The sequence below is a fragment of the Solenopsis invicta genome, chromosome 14, assembly GCF_016802725.1.
Source record: "Solenopsis invicta isolate M01_SB chromosome 14, UNIL_Sinv_3.0, whole genome shotgun sequence".
In the NCBI taxonomy this organism is placed as follows: Eukaryota; Metazoa; Arthropoda; class Insecta; order Hymenoptera; family Formicidae; genus Solenopsis; species Solenopsis invicta.
Genome location: NC_052677.1, coordinates 13,578,942 through 13,596,861, shown reverse-complemented (window position 1 = coordinate 13,596,861; position 17,920 = coordinate 13,578,942).

The following is a 17,920-nucleotide window of genomic DNA, read 5'->3' as shown; positions in this document are numbered from 1 at the left end:
TGATTTTATCGAATATAGCAACGTGTAAGAGAAAAGGATATGATGCATTTGATATTGTAAAATATTTCTACGCTGTTGCAAACTTACTTACCTTATTTTTACGTTTTCAACCAGTTCGGTATGTACAAAAAACGGATATATAGTAATGAATTTAATAGAAGACTTTCCATTACTCAGACTTTCCAGTACACGTAATTCTTCAGATACAGTTTCCATTAGTGTTGTAATATATGTAGATGTAATATCAGTGTATGTTAGAAAAAAGTACATCATATCATTGTTTCTACAGTTTTATATCATACGCATTATTAATACTATGTGTAAAATATATACATACACACACACACACACACACAATCTATTATTTACACATATTTATATACATCAGTATTTATATACTGGTACTTACTGATCTTTACACCAAGAAGATATCTTATAGCTCTCCATGTATGGCAGAAAGCTTCCATGTCTTCATTGCCAGCATGAATACCGAATTCTTTAGAGTAAAGTCATTTCGACAAATGCGAATTGTGTGGCTGCTTTTTTTTCTTTTCTTTGTTAACTTTTTAGTTTGCGAAAAATCCCCCGTGATGGAGGAAAATGTCGATTGGGTTGGGTTCTTTGACTATATAAATATGGACTGCTAGTACCCCTCCACTTTCCTATGTTTTCGTGTAAGAAAAATCTGCAACGTTTTCATCTCCTAAGTGGCAGAAATGTGAAACAAAAAAACGAGACAGCAATAGTAGAAAATCAGAAAAGAAAGAGACGGAATATAATATATCGCTTTGAATTTATACGTTCACTCCAAAATATGCGATTATATTTCTGTAAAATAAGAATTAATTTTACTAAATTAAAAGAAAATAAATATAAAATATACACATTTTATTATTAAAGATACATTTAAAAAAATTATATAATTAATATATATATATATATATATATATATATATATAAAATAATAAAATATATAAAGCAAAAAATAGAAAGTAATTAAAAATAAAAACAAATAAGTGATATCATATAAATAAAAAAAGCCTCATTAGAGAACCGTCATTTTCGGGTAATAAAGTGTACAATATAAATTATTGCCCGCTGAAAATGACAGTTTTAATTAAATTACGTCTTATGAAGTCTTTGTGTTCATTCAACGTAATTATTTTACCTTCATAAGCTAATTTAACGTTCAAATAATAATAATTAATTTTATTATTACATATTTGTGATTCTCTAATATTTCTAGATCTTTAATATGTGTGTCAAAGTTAATAAATAATGTATCTAATCTTAGATTTCTTAATGTTTCTTGAATCATTGTAGGAATTATATTTCTCATTTTTAATTTATTTTTTAATTTAAAAAAATTAAAAAGTTTAGGTTACAATGCAATTAACTAATAACTTACCCAAAAAATGGTACAGGAATGTGTTTCTCCTTTACACTTTTATATTTGGTTGATTTACAACCATTTATAAAACAATATACTACTATTGTATTATATCACTTAATCGCACAAATGTTTATTACTGTCGCGTATAAAAGCCACACACTATATGTTATTTTATACTGGAAATCGTCGCTTAGGAGATGATGGCGCTGTAGATGTTTCTTACAGCCTAAAAGAGCCAACTAGCAATCCACATTTATATAGTCAAAGGTTGGGTTGGTTTGGCTTTGTACCAAATGCGTAGGCTTGTTTATTCTGACTGGGACTTGGCGTTTATCTTAGGTTTTGGTTTGCCAGGAGATTCTTCCTCGTCTACAGCCTGTTGTTGCGATAGCAACAAAGCGTTGGGGTTTTTTTGATTTTTTGGTTTCTCCAAATACATGTGTTTTACTCGATTATCCATAACGGACTATGTTGTGAAGTGGTTTCAAATGTATTGTTGTTAAGTGTTGTGATCGATTGTATCTATTTGCGCGTTCGAAAACGTTTGTTTCACCGAGATAGATATGTGCGAATTTCGTTCCACAAAAATCTTGGGAGAAATTGTCTTAACAAGAAATATCTACGAAGTTCAGGCGAAAGTTCTAAGCATGTTCCATCCAAGAATGGGCACCATCGTAAAATGGTCTCGTCAAAAAAAAAAATATATATATTTTTTTTTTGCTTTTGATACTTACCGTTGAAACATAAGATAAAATCGTTCAAAATAAATGATTGTACTTTGCAAACGTGACATATCAATGTTTAATAAATTAGTGACAAACAGTAGTAACATTTTGAATGTAAAATTACTGTCATAATACTTTATACTTTCTATAACGCATCTCAACATGTGTTCCCATTCGAGGGTACTTGCCGGAAGTGACTGAGGGTGCCAATTCAAATAAGGCATATGATGCCGTCGCTGATGAGGTTTCAAAGCCAGCTATAAAGAACGCAAAACTTTGCGCTGTTGCTTCTGCCATTGTAAGTTTAGTTGCTGTTAAATAAATAAAATTATATATTAAAATGCGAGAGCGATGAGGAGATGAGCAACCCGCGGGAATTACTCATCCGCATGGGGTGCGCTCAACGGGCTGAAGAAGTTATAAATTTTGCGATACCCAGCATAACGCACTCAATAATAAGTTAAATTAAGTCAATAATTAAGTCAATAATTAAATAAAATAAGCATCTAATCAATAAGTAAAAAAAGGGAAAAAAGGGGATACATACATGTATTTGTCTTACAGTACAGTTTTACAACTCAAATTACTTTTCTTTTTTAAAATAAGATTATTAAACAAAATACATTATCAAATAATTTAAAGTTTCTGCAAATAAAACTAAATTAGAAAAACGCCTTATTTTATTTAAAATATATAATTTTATTTATTTAACAGCAACTAAACTTACAATGACAGAAGCAACAGCGCAAAGTTTTGCGTTCTTTATAGCTGGCTTTGAAACCTCATCAGCGACGGCATCATATGCTTTATTTAAATTAGCACAAAATGAAAATATGCAAGATAAACTTTGCGATGAAATCGCGCAAAGTTTATCTTGCATATTTTCATTTTGTGCCAATTCAAATAAGGCATATGATGCCGTCGCTGATGAGGTTTCAAAGCCAGCTATAAAGAACGCAAAACTTTGCGCTGTTGCTTCTGCCATTGTAAGTTTAGTTGCTGTTAAATAAATAAAATTATATATTTTAAATAAAATAAGGCGTTTTTCTAATTTAGTTTTATTTGCAGAAACTTTAAATTATTTGATAATGTATTTTGTTTAATAATCTTATTTTAAAAAAGAAAAGTAATTTGAGTTGTAAAACTGTACTGTAAGACAAATACATGTATGTATCCCCTTTTTTCCCTTTTTTTACTTATTGATTAGATGCTTATTTTATTTAATTATTGACTTAATTTAACTTATTATTGAGTGCGTTATGCTGGGTATCGCAGAATTTATAACTTCTTCAGCCCGTTCAGCGCACCCCATGCGGATGAGTAATTCCCGCGGGTTGCTCATCTCTTCATCGCTCTCGCATTTTAATTCAAGCGCGATGATCGCTGCATCTTCCCTTGTAGGCCGGATGATCCTCATCCATCCCTCTCTCTTCTCCAATAATAATCGGGTGAGCTCGCGGGTCCTTCGGGACCATCTGGTTTTTGCACCAATTGGTTGCACGTGGGCAAGCCCACATGGGATTGCTTCCCAATTCCTCTCCCGGAAACGATCTTCTAATATATATAGGTCGAAGATTGACCGCCTAATTACACGACCCCAGTCGCGCAAGGCGATCAACACGATGTCTTCGGTCAAGAAGTTAGTCACTACTCCTCTTTGCCACCGTTTTCCCTCCTGAACTGCTACTTGTTCATTAGGGAAAACGGGCTGGATGTAGCGCAGGAATCTGGCCCTTCTTGCCATCCTGCGGGTAAGATCCTCCAACAACTCCTCTAGATCTTCTTGGGCGTGCTCGATATGCACCCAGAACAAGGTCGGTGACTCCACTTTGATGACCCTGACTTTCAGCGATCCGCGGGTCAAAAAGGTGGTGTCAATGGGTTTTATTTCCATTTTCTAAAAATCAAATTTAAGTTCTAAATAAAGAATGTTATAATTCTGTTGAGTCTATAGAATTTACACGTCGTAGCGTGCGAATTTTACACGTCGTAGCGTGTGATTTACTTATCTTCACGTCGTCGCACACAGTAGTCTGGCGCGTGACTTTAGGAAATCTAAATTTATATGAGCTATCAAAATCAACTGGATTTGCTTGAAATTTGCTTTAAGGGTTTTCGAGATCGCCGATTACGAATCCAATGTCAAAAATTTAAAACTCAACATAGCAGATAGAATATACTTAATTTTTACAATATTATTACGCAGATCGATTTTTATTTGACTACAAAATCTTGATATCTAATTCCGAAGGTCATCACTGCACATATTTTTAATTTTAATGTACATATTTTTAAATTACATAAAAAGTCTATTAATGTAAAAATGCTTTCAATATAATATACACGTGTATTAACCTTTATCGGGTTTGTTATCATAATTGTCAATGTGGCTATTCTCCATTAACTTCATTAATAAGTTTACAAAGTCGTTTCTGATAATCCTATTAGCTTGCCGATATTCTACATTTTCTCAAAACATCTTCATATAGAAGTTAGTGACGCTTCGATGCGTGATGGGAATGGAAAAGAATTTCGTAATTTGCGGGGTAAACATAATTATGGAAAGCCAAATTGAGTTTGCTTTCAAAGTCTTTTTTCCATAAATTCAAAACTCATTATTTGGTTCGTTGGAATTGATGCCAAAAGCGGTGGACATTATGACATCAGTTGAATATCTATATAAATCGTATGATTATTATTAAATTATAATTAATAATTAATAAATGTCTTGTACATTGTCAGTGTGGCTTATGTATATTTTTATGCTCTATTAAATCACTCGTCGATAAAAAATTTGTTATCACTAGCATAAAATATTCTTCAAGTCAACTTTCATTAAGAATCTTTGCTATTTCTTATAGAGTGCACAATTTGCTTCGGGAAAAAAAAAAAAAATCAATTTCTTCAAAGGGATATTCTCCACCGAAAAGAAAAGGGATGGAATCGTGCGCTTTTCGGATTGGAGAGGAAACGCGAGGGGACGTATCGATTACGGTCGCGAATGAGTTGACGAGGATCGGGATTTACGGATCACCGTCAAGGAAATTGCTACGCTAACGATTTCTTTTGCCGCGAACGTGAACGTCCACCATAGGGTATTGCGCGGAATGATTTACAAGGCTGTTGACCGAGGAAAATGATCCCGTAATTACGGGCTCTGCTGCATGTTGTTGCAGCGGATGTAGCGGGGCATGCCGACCGACGATAGCACGCAGCATCGCTTATGTGTTCCATATATTTTCAAAATGGAATGTTCCTTCTATTGTTAGATTGAAAATTACAAAAAAATATTATACTGTCTAATCAAGCTTGAATTGATTTTCCACCGCATATGAGTTTCTCGCAAAATGAACTCATGTGGAATTTCGCTCTCGACGGCGGGCACGCGGATGGGCTCCCGATCTATATTCCATCGCGACTGACACGTTCAATTTGCCGCGTTTCTAGCCGCGAGTGACGTGCAAAAGGAGAGAGCGAGGCGAGGCTCCGCATTTTCTTTCCGCAAGCTGCTCGCTCGCTCGCTTGCCCGCGCGGCCGATCTTCCGCGGACATGATGAGGTATAAATGATACGTGTCAACGTGCCAACACGGAGAGATGGCCAATCCCTGACCACCGTTCAACGTACAATTGCGTAAGGCAGGCCCCATTTTCTGCTCGCGTCTTGCTCGCACGTCTGGGGTCGTGCGTGAGGAGATTCATGCCCTTATGCCATTGCCAATTTCGCATGTAAATTTCCGGCCGTCCGCCCGCGTAGCATGAGGATCACAATAAATAATGATCAACGGGGGCAAATTACCGTCCTCCGTGATTTTTTCGCGCGATGTATATACTGCCCTCTGTTTTTTTTTTCTTCTCAAGCCTGATACAATTGATAATGCATATGCATGTATGCAACTTCTGGTGTAGTCATCAATTGGTGTATTGAGAATAATCTTCATGTTACACCTCTTGAAAAATTTCTCCAATCCTGATTCCAAATTATCATAATATGTATAAGTGGCAAGTATTGTCACTGTTGCACCCAACATATCTGAATAATCTGGATTATTTTTATCCTGCCATTCTTTCATCTCAAGCCTGATACAAAAATATTATATGTGTGTATGCGTGTATGCACACTTTTAGTACTTTATACACTTTCTTAAATATATTTATTATTTTGATTGTGTCAAGTACGTTTATATAAATATACACGCAAACAAATGTTTTTCGAAATTTTTAGAAAGACATTTTCTCTCACTTTGTACTTTGGATTCATCAAAAACTGTGTCTTATTGTTACAAACAGAAATGTATCGTATAATTATCGTTTATTATTTTCTGAAGGTACGTCATTTCATTCATAGCATCATAGAAATCAAAAATATTGAAAGTATATTTATTACCGATGGGGTGGGAATCTTTTGACCACGTTGCGATTGACCACCAGCCACTTACAGTGTTAAACAGTGGAAAAACTCTATTGATAAAATTACGAACGTTATATTTCAGAACGTTTTCAGTAATTTTTTGAAGTTTGAATTAAAAATACTCACTTCAAAATATTCAAATTTATTATTGCCTTGCCTTGTACAAAAGTGTCACTACACAATAATGCTTGCGATAGACTATAACACCGTGCAAACATGCGACTTCAACTTCTTTGTGTCGGTGTTGTCAAGGGATGGGAGTAAAATATTTGAATTACGACTTTCATATATGGCTTTAGCGGCAAGACCAATTCTCCACATGGAGCACGTCGGTCGCCAGATTTATGATTTTGGACACAGTAGTAGTATAAAAAGATTATTAACGTTAAATAATTTTAAATAAAATTGGAAAAAGTATTTTGTATTTTGCATTTAAATGTTTGTTTTAAAAGTATTTTATATTTTATATTTAAATACATACTTTGAAAGTATTTTGTATTTAAATACAATTTTTAATGTATTTTGCCCACCTCTGCAAGTAACGCGTTACTTCCCAACCTCTGATAACCTTATAGATATAAATATAAAAACACCTTGCTGAGTCTTTGCCATCAATTTGTAGCCAGATTATGTCAGCAAGTTTCGCTTGGCTTTTGCCGACAATTTGCCGCCAATTATTAGCAAATTTTGTATATTCTTTTTACTTACTTTTAATTGGTTGGAATCAATGGTGTTTGACGCGTCAGAGTGATTCTTGGGGGGCCGCAGCTCAAGCGCACATGCCAGACGAGAGCTGGTTGGTCTTGGAGGTGACGGTTTCAGGTGCTCGCAGCAGTGTTCGTAGAAAGCAGAAATCTTTTCAATCACGCGCGGTGACCACTCGAGAATTTTATAAGTCCAAAACGCTATTTATAAAATTGCGATCTATATTTAACCGAAAAGAACTGATTGTGAAGTGCCTTCGCTCTTCGTGTCAGTTCTTTTTATATTCGAAAGAGTCGGTGAATAAAATACCTTTTGATCCCCCATCAGTTCGACCAAGTCCAATCAGGATCTCTTTAATCAATCTATTCGTACTATGATTGGACGAGAGGTGTCTGTGTAGTCAAGGGATGGGAGTAAGATATTTGGATCACGATTTTCATGTATGATCTTGGCGGTAGGACCAATTCTCCGGATGGAGCACGTCGATCGCCAAATTTATGGTTTTGCGAGTAAGAAGTGTTTGGTCCAATATGACAGTCTGTGTGACTGCTTGTCATATTGAAGCCCCACTGCTCTCGCTAGGCAGTGCGAAAATCTTCGCATCGAGCCATTACGAATTTCGAGACTCCGCGCCGACATCCGGCGGCAATATTATTATTACCAATGTAGCCGTTCTCTATGAGTTGCATTAGTAAATTTACGAAATCGTGTTTGATAATGCCATTAGTTTGCCGATATTCTACATTCTTTTGAAACATTTTCATAGAAGTTGGTAATGCTTCGGTTCGTGATGGAAATGGAAAAGAATTTTAAATTTTGAGATGCAAACACAAATATGGCGACCCCAATTGAATTTCGTTTCAAAATCTGTCTTTCTTGGATACGATATTTATTATTGGGTTCATTGATACAATTAGATGCGATACCAAAGCGGTTGTTTTTATGGAATCAAAGACAGTCCTTTTTTCAAAGATACTCCTTTTTCGACTTGTTTTTTTATCTTCGATACTACGATTCACTACGGACTTTTTGAGGCCTCTGTCTTTCTTTGTGATTAAATACGCTGTTTAATACGCTCTTAATAGCGTTACGACATAGCGGAAAGTTACGGGTAGAGAAGTTTTTCGCTTTCGAAACGATTACTTTACTGTCTTCGGGTTTCGAGAGACAAGTGTTTATCTTTTTGTAGTTTTTCACGGAAGAGTGAGCATATCACCGTGATGCTCGCGAATTACTGCAATGTCTTTTCTAATGATATACTGTTACCCGGCGGTCGACACCGCGAACAGTTTATGCGATTGCGTGTGCACAGATTGTAATTTTAATTGCTATAATCGCCGTCCGTGAAGACAGGCACTTTAATGCTTCTTCGCAGTATTTTATGACATTTATTAGTCAGCTGTCGCGACTCTTAAAACATATGTGGACTTAAATACGCTCTTCTTATAATTCACTCTCAATTCGCTTGCTTTGTTATCTCACAGGTGTGATTTTAATCGCGCGTTATTGCATCATAAGATATTTATCGATAGCGTCATCGACGTTAACGACACGACACGACACGACGTAACACAGCATTGAAAGACGGCTTGCATATCAAGGTAGTTCAAGGTACAAGTGTAAACACCGGTTTGAAAGGGAATAGGCATATATCGAGCCCATTTGATTGCAACGCACAAGTCTGAGATTGCGCTATTGAGAAAATCGAGCGGCAGTTCTTGCAACGTAAACGTGACAGCTGAACCTTGAAATACATTAATTGATTAATATAGTCATTGAGAAAAGGGTTTGGTAATAAACGAGCGTTGGTAAAATAATTTTAATTAAATGTTTGATTAATGTAAACCTAAATATTAATACAGTAATTATATTAATAGCTGTCAAACATGACAAAAGTAATCAATCAATAAATGAAACGTTACTAAATATTTGGTTATATTAATCGAACATTTAATTGAAATTATTTCAAAACTAACAATAAGTAACTATCATCTAGATTCAATTATTATTACTAAACTCTTTTTTTTTTAATACTCATCAATATCAATCTGTAATGACCGATTGTATTGTAAAAAAATATTTCAAAAAAAAAATTAAAACTAATTAATCCATAAATTAATTCATAATTTTTTACATATACATATAATTGTAAGAAATTCGATCAGTAAGTTTCTTTACTGTTTAATTTTACTGCAACATTTGAATTCTTGATTTATTAATTGCGAAGCCAATTTGATTAACATTTGCAATCTGAATTAGCACATTCTGCCTTCAAGCAACTCAATCTTATGCCAATACGTTTTCGGTTTTTTTCTACGAGATATTATCGGAAAAAAATTTCGGAGATGAATAGCCGTACTCTTCGTCGACACAGAGCTATTGTGTCTATTGTGTCTCGTTCTTTAGTCAAGGCGCGAAAAGAAGCTTTTCTGCGTGAATTCTCATGTATGAACGGTACTGTATTAGCATGCCGCGACGCGCGCTAACATCGAGCTTATGTTCGCCGTTCGGTAAATGAATTATTGTGTCGAGTACACACAGGAGGTGTGCCAGAGCGTTGTGCAACGCAAGGAGAAGGCCATTCCGACTTCTTAGAATTTTATAGTTTGCGCAGTTCACGTCTTGGACCCTCTCCGCGACGGTGCAACAACCTTTCATAAACGATTTTAATAGCCACACCCATGAAATTTCGAAGCAATCCTATCGTCCCATCGATATACTTGCGAGACCGATTTCCGACATCGAGAACGACCGGGTCTTTCGCAACAGATATTTTTGACATCGGAAAAATCTCAAAAAAGACAATAGAGATAAAAGAAAAAAAATCATAAAATAAATATAAAAATGTATGTATGTGTGTATATATATACATAAATATGATACATAAATATGATGATAACGTATCACATTTTCGATTGAGGCCCAAGGAGGAAATCCGTAACCAAAGTATTAAACTTTTTGCTATGATGTAAATGCAGATTATGTGTGCCCGTTTCAAAAATATGCAGTCTGTAATACAACAAAAATGATAAAAAAGATGTTGTAAACTAATTACTTGATTTTTTCGAATAAAAAATCAAGCCGAAAATCAATAAGTAGGTGTATGTAATTTTGGTTCTTTATGAGTTGTATTAGCAAACTCATGTCTTTTTGTCATCTTCATAATTTATGTAGCCTTTCTTCATTAGCTGCATTAATAAATTTATGAAGTTGTTTCGGACAATATTGTGCTTTCCTGTATTTCACAGTATCACGAAACATATTACTATAAAAATTGGTAATTGATCGTGCCGTGAGAGGAATACGAAAGAAATCGAATATTTTTGGCGCAGAAAAGAACAAAGTGAGCTTAATTGAATTTATAGTCAACGTCTGCGATTTTCATTAACTAAACATCCAGATCGGGACACGCGATAACACAATATTCGCCGAACGCAACAAATCTCCCCCGTTCCTTTCTCGTTACGAGGACTGTGCGTTTGTAACGAGTACTCCCGAAGGAATGATTAAGTCCCAGCTTCCGGCGAATGAAGTATTCGATCGCGACTTAATATCACGTGCCCCCATACTGTGAAATTGGAGCGATCTTTCTCGCAGCAGGAAGAAGAATCAAAGTAGAGATCCTGTTAACCTCACGTGCATCTTGCAGATTGCTATTCTAGCGAGAAGCCTTCGCCACTATAGATGAACGGGAACGGGTCCCGGTTTAGAAAAGTTATGAGTGCGGCTGTAATCCAAGAATAATTCTCGATCCTTCACAGTACACTCTTCGTAAAAGATTTTATTCCTTTATATCGTTTTATCCTTTCGCGATATGGAGAGCCCTTCGCGATGAGGAGGTTAAAATAGAGAGGATTCCAGGAAAATTTGAAATTCTTATTATATTCTATTTTTATGACTGCTCGTTTAGTTATGAATCTATAACATATATGTTTTAAACATGTTTTTTTGTCTTTTCCCTTGCCTTTTTTTTTTTGATAGAATTTGTTGATTGAAATTACACACTAGGGGTAATATATAAAATCGTTTAAAAAAAAATGTGTTAAATTAATAGCCACATTGAATTTTGAAAGTTTGCCAGGAACAAAAGGATTAACGTAAACAATTTCACAATTATTCACGCCATGATTATTACATGGAACATTTAGGTGGTCTCTCTCGTAAAATTTAGTGTCATCGGCACGTGTCTCTTTTAACGCCCACCTCGGGCGCATCGACGGTGGAGGTGGATGTCGATTAATCGTCCTTACGTAATGTATCGGTGCCGATACGATGTACATTCACGCCCCCGTCGTTCCAGAAAAGGGAATGGTTACGATAATAACGAAGCTTACGCTTGTATCTTGCGACCTGACACCGCGAGACATCTCGATGAACGTAATTTCGCCGTGATTGCATCGTCATTTTCATGCACGTGTGCCTCGAACGAGTTATACGGCTTGTAACTCATATACGTGACTGTAAAAATTAGATTTCTACTCTATCACGTCAAAGTGAAATCTAAATGAAGTGTGATATAGACGCGATGTTAGTTTCTGACCGGCACGGAATTGATTTCTAAATTGTATTAGCATTACGTAATGACACACTTCGCTCGTTACAACGTGCTTTCCTCTACAAACTAGGAGGAGTAACAAACTGCAATTTTACTGCGTTAAATATAATAACCCAAAGTTGTGAAAACGTGGTTAGATAATCACTTCGTTCAACGCTCCGGTCAGATTTATTTCGCATCGTGCATTATTCTGCTGTAGATTCATCGCCTTTGGCGCGCACGTATTTCAGAATGTTAATGCTCTTTATGCCTCCAAGAGTGTATGCTAGCTATTATATAGCATAGTTTTTGCCATAATCTGAAATTAGCATAATTGATATTACACAATATTGCACACAATCAATATTATACGTCACGCTGATGAGACGGTCATAAAAGAATTGACTCGCATGCATCCATTTTGCATGCTAATTTTCAATGTCAGTCTTTCTAAAGACGACGCCAGCTGCATACACGCGCGCATACGTGCAGCGGAAATCTCTGAAGGGTTAAAGAAGTACGTAGCGCTAGTATATATCACGCGAAGCGAAACCGAGAGTAACACGGCTCGCGACTAGGCTCTGTTCAAAAATAAATCTCACGTGTTTGAGATTGATGTATAAGGTTGACGAGCGCAGCGAGCGTCGGGCTGGAATAAATTATGTTAACAGCAGGTGTAGCTGTGCGATGCGCGTCTCTCTCTCTCTCTCTCTCTCTCTCTCTCTCTCTCTCACTCTCCCTTTCTCTCCTCGCGTCGAGCTAGGCGGAACGTCGCGGAGAGAATCGGCGCGGTGCGTAGGGCTATCCGGCTATCCGGCTATAAACAACGATAAATTCCTCCCACCTACGCGGTACGAGAGTCCAGAATACGTGTGCGGGCAATACCTCCTCCTCGGGAGGCAATTTCAATGAGCTCGCGCACAGCGCGCGGCTCAAACGTGCCCGCGAAGCTGATGCATAAATACCTATAAATATGACACGGCGGGGCCCGCGGTAACGTCGCATATTAAATTACATTCTTAAGCAGCCGGCACGCACGCCAGGGATCGGACGGTATGGCGCGTATCAAATCAGCGGGGCTGATTAAACGCAACCACGGAACGTGGGGTGCATCGGCACAATGAGGCAGACGGGGGAAGGGGGAAGGGAGGGAGAGAGCTAACCGATGAGCGAGAGTAGGAAAGACACGGTCGTTCTGTTCTGGGTATTCCCCGGACGTGCCATCCTGATTCAAGCCGGTATAAGAGTTGTTGGAGAGATATGGAGAAGGAAGGAGGAAGGATACGCGAGGACGAAGCTCGAAATGGGATGGAAAAGGAGAGAGAGAGAGAGAGAGAGAGAGAGAAATGGCGAGCAGGCATACACCACCGGAGGCTAGGGATGCTAATTATTCTGGTTCATGCGAGCAATTTGTCGACTACCCGGGGAACGTATGTTTAATAGCCACGGGGCTCCCGAGAGCCCGCGGGTATTTACATCTGTGGCGAATACCGCGGCATTTTTGGAATCGATGACAGCCGGATTGCACGGCATAACTGCGAGAATGACAATGAATAATACTCGCACATTGCTAGATTTTATTGGCAGTGTCATTTTCAATTATTTGTAATATACTTATTACTATTATTTATTTACTATTACATTGTGTAAGTATAATTTATTATACAAAACAAAGTTCCCAAATGTAGGAGATTATTATGTGTCAGGTTAATAATTCTTTCGATTTAACGGTACGTTAGGAAGGCCACGCAAAATCAAGGCAACTCGAGTCAGGTATAAAAGGTATCCTTTAATGCGGAGCGGCTTACGCCTTACAGAACAGTATTTGAGAAACCCGCGTCCGGGTACAAATATGCTTAGTTCGACTGATCCTGAGCGACTGCTCACCGATCGAACCGTCGCGCAAGGAGATCGCTCTCCGCGCAATCGATCCGCGCATCGCCGAATCACGCGCGTCTCATGTGTTGAACGCTCCTATTGCCTACACAAATTAGTTTTTCCTCACACTTGCTAAACGTTGCTGGGTACATTGGGAATTATCGTCGAAATTATATTATTAGTACTTGGGCTCGATCTAACTCTGAAATCTAAGGCCTACAAGAAGAAGAAGTCGGAATTATATAGTGTGTGCGTGCGAGAGAGCCGGGCCCTCCACGGTGGCGGAATCGCGGAATACGCACTCGCGTATGTAAGGGTAGTAATCTTGAGACCGAGACGTGCGCGCGTACATCGCAGGATTAACAGGAACCGGAGTGATTTTCCAAGCTTCCGAGCTTCTTCACCGGACCCGCCTGTTATCACGCGCGCATGCTTTCGTAACGTCTCCTCCCTCCGCCCAACAGAAATGTATGCTTCGGCGCTGTATCCGGAATATTAGTGCAATTCGCAGAACGTGCATTTCATGGAAAGAACGTGCGGGAACTGCGCTTCGATTACCCATGAGTCGATTTCATGCTTGGCAACATTTTTCTCGAGCAATTTTGATCACACACCGAAGGTAGATCAAGTACTGAGAAATCATTATTACGTTAAATAACAAACGTTTATAATAACAAAAAACAAACTAGTTACGTTAAAATTAATTTAAATTAAAATTAATTTTTTCTAACTATTCACATTAAATTAAAAATTCGTAATTTTTTTAAGTTGAATCAAATTAAAACAATTATATCAAACGTCAAATTGATTATCAAACAAATTTTTAATATTATTTACATTTTATCAACAAAAAGAAATAGTCTACTTGTCTATTTTTGAATTGATGTCTTTTAATTTTGAATTAGGGGGTGTTTTTGAACGCGAGCTCCGCGGAAAGGAAGAAAGATTGCACGTAAATAAGATAAGTTGTTATCACACACTTTATTTCTAAGTTGGGAGTTGATCTCTTTGGTTTGCAAGTCCGAACACTTAGTAAAAAGGACTTCTGAAATAGAATATGTTAACCTTTATAAAATAACTAAAAAATATATTTAAAAAATTAGTGATGCAAGAAAGAATACTATACATTGCAGATATTTATAAGTTTCTGTTTTCGAAAAATTCAATTTTTTAACATTGTTTCCCGTCCAAACGCAGAATACAAAAGCTGTACATTTTTTTGTGCTTATGCAGGAAATAATTGCGCTAAAATTTTCTGACAGCTTCATTGAATTTTTAATATTGAGCACTACAAAACATTTCTGCAAAAAGAGAAAAAATAAATATAGGTAATAAATTAAATACAATAGAAGTCAAATTAAATTAGGATAAGGAAGATTGTGAGATTCTTACGATTTTCTTGACTAAGTCCTCATCATTTTTCAAATTATCTTCAAATTGTAAAAAACTGTTTAAATCATTTCTGGGTAAATCACCAATTCTTTCTTCTCGCACGATGTTTTCTATGTGTCCACGGTTGCTACTAGCAGTAATCTCTAATTTTTTCAGCCTCTTCGCGGATTCTTAATACGTTTCGCTCAGTTATCAAGTAGAGTGCGATATATACGCGCATATCTATGCAATGATATCTGTAAGTATAATCTTTTGTTAGACGAATGTCGCCGGTATTTCGCTCGGCGACCGTGGCCGAGGGATATGTATTCCTCCGCTGCGTTAGCGATCCGATGCACTTGCCGGAAGAAAACTCGTTGTCAGTGTTCACCTTTTACAATAACTTTATTTCACGCACAAGACAATAGGCGGGAGAAATAGTAGCGAGTCGGAGGAAAAGAGAGAGATGAAGGGCGGCGTGTAAAATTGACGGGAGTATAATTTGCACGAGCGGAAATGTTAAACGGCGAGAGAAAACGACGGAGACGGGCAATGTTTTACGACAGACGGAATACGAAATTTGCGACACATTAGCATTCGTATAACGTAAACGCACGCGGTTAGGACAATAATTATCTCGCACCCGAATCACTTACAATCTTACGCCGTTTTTGCACGGACATAAGGCTCCTTACGACAGAGCGCGATCGACGATTAACAAACACGACAATTACATCTTTGGCATTCCGGTAACTTGCGGTAATTTCATAAGGGACGACTCCCGCGGAGACCGATCGGCTCGAGTTTCGTGGAGATTGGACCGCGCAAATTTCACGCACCGAGCTACTTATACAACTTCCCGTAATCGGTCTGAAACTTCTCTCGATAACCGGCGCGACACGAGCAAGTTTACGAACACTAGTCCGGTACAAAGATCCTCCCGGAAAATTAACTTGATACGATACGGAAATCTCTCACAACTCAAACACGGCATAATACAGAAATCTTTCTTAGTTCTAAACGGTACGAGTGACTGTTGGCGCGCGCGTATCTCCGAGAGGGACTTACGACGAAATCCGGGCTGCGGTCAATCTCTCTAGAAGTTTCGCTATTGCGACGGTAAATCGGAATCGCGGACTCTCAATTACGGTATGCGGTACTAATTGCTCGCGACAACGGAGATTGACCCTCACCCGGATTCTTAACTCTACGGATTACCGGAGCAGCGGCTTACAAAAAGTTGGCAGGTGGCTGTTCTGCAGGACTTCCTCTGGGCGAAACCTCTCTCCGTGACGGTACGCACGACAGTGATGGTCCGATCCGCGCTTTTTGGCTCGCCGGGCTCCGCCGAATTTCCGTGTGATGTCATGATTTCTTCTTCCGCCGATTTTCGCCGGTGATAGGCTCACTGCCCCATTGTGCGTCCTTTGCGCTCCAAACGGTAATCGGCTGTTATTGGGCAATCGGTAGTTCGTCCTCTTTTAGTATTGAGAAAAATTGTAACCTTAGTGAAAATTTTCTTATTTTACGAAATTAGAATACTTATTTGTATAATCGACTTCGAGCATACGGCAATGTGTCAAGATTGTCTTTTAAATGTTCGGATTCCTAATATGTACTGTTGTAAGTACATGTCCTAATCCATATTTTGAATGTTGATATTAAAGTTTTTACAGCTTTCGTGTGCGCTTGCAAATTTCATTAATGTCGTCATGTTGCTGATATTCCATTTCCATTCATTTGTTGAAAAGAATTCTCCAGTTTGAGAGGTCTATTCGTTTAGTTCATTTCAGCATTCTAGAAAAAAAAATGATGTGAATGTATTTATTATTACAAATAAAATTTTTGTATGATTCAATCAAGGGAAGATTCTTATATAGGTTTACAGATTCGGGCTCTTATTTTCAGATACTTAACTTGTACTTATGTAAGAACATGTCCCAGTTTTCAATATTTAAATCAAAGTTGCGGCAACTTTCTTGCGCGCTTACAAATTGCATTAATGTCATTATATTGTCTACACGCCATATTCATTCATGGGTTGAAAAAAGAATTCTTCGGTTTTGACGGAGTGAAATTTGGCGTCTTTTTGTCTTTAATTTGCCATGTTTTTTTAATAACGTCGAATGATGTTTCTACATTATTATGATTTGACGTTTATATCTTATGTGGTTTTTATCAATTTAATTTAATTTAATTTTTGATGTATATGTTCGTATAAATTGAGAAAACTAAGATTACTACGATCGATGTACGACTTGGCACGGCGTTGCGTGTAATCCGACAGAGACTCGAGAGAGAACCACGAATCGGTGTGGTCATTTCCGAGTCGTTGATACAAGAAATGAGCGGTGGTAATGCCGACTTAATGCGATCAAACAAGTCCACTGCCGCTGTTTGCAACGCGGACGGAAGCGAGGCCGACGTGATTACCGGTAGTAGGTCCGACCGAGAGACGAGTACGTGTGTTCGCGTACTTAGCGCGGATCGGCGAGCGACTGGCCGGTGGGCCGCAGGTCTGGTGCACGGCCAACGGTGCCTCCGATCACGTAATCTGACTAATCGTTTCCGGTTTCACCGGCGCGAACTCGCTTCCACTATTATGGCTACGCGAAGTAATGTTAGACTATCTCCGCCCGTTCGTCGAGTAGGCGCTGATGATACGCCTTACTCATACATAAGGGCAAATCTGCACGGTTCACTTATGACGATCATCCCGCGGGGTTTCAATTACTGAACATTCAGGTGGAACGTTAGGATGGTCCGATATTAATATTTCTTTATCTTCATTGTTATTGTTTGATTTATATGTTTTTGCTTTAATTTTTCTTGATTTTTTTTTATATTCTTCGTACTCGGTACAAGAATCTATTTCAGATTATTCTTTGGTCTGTTTTAACTTTCT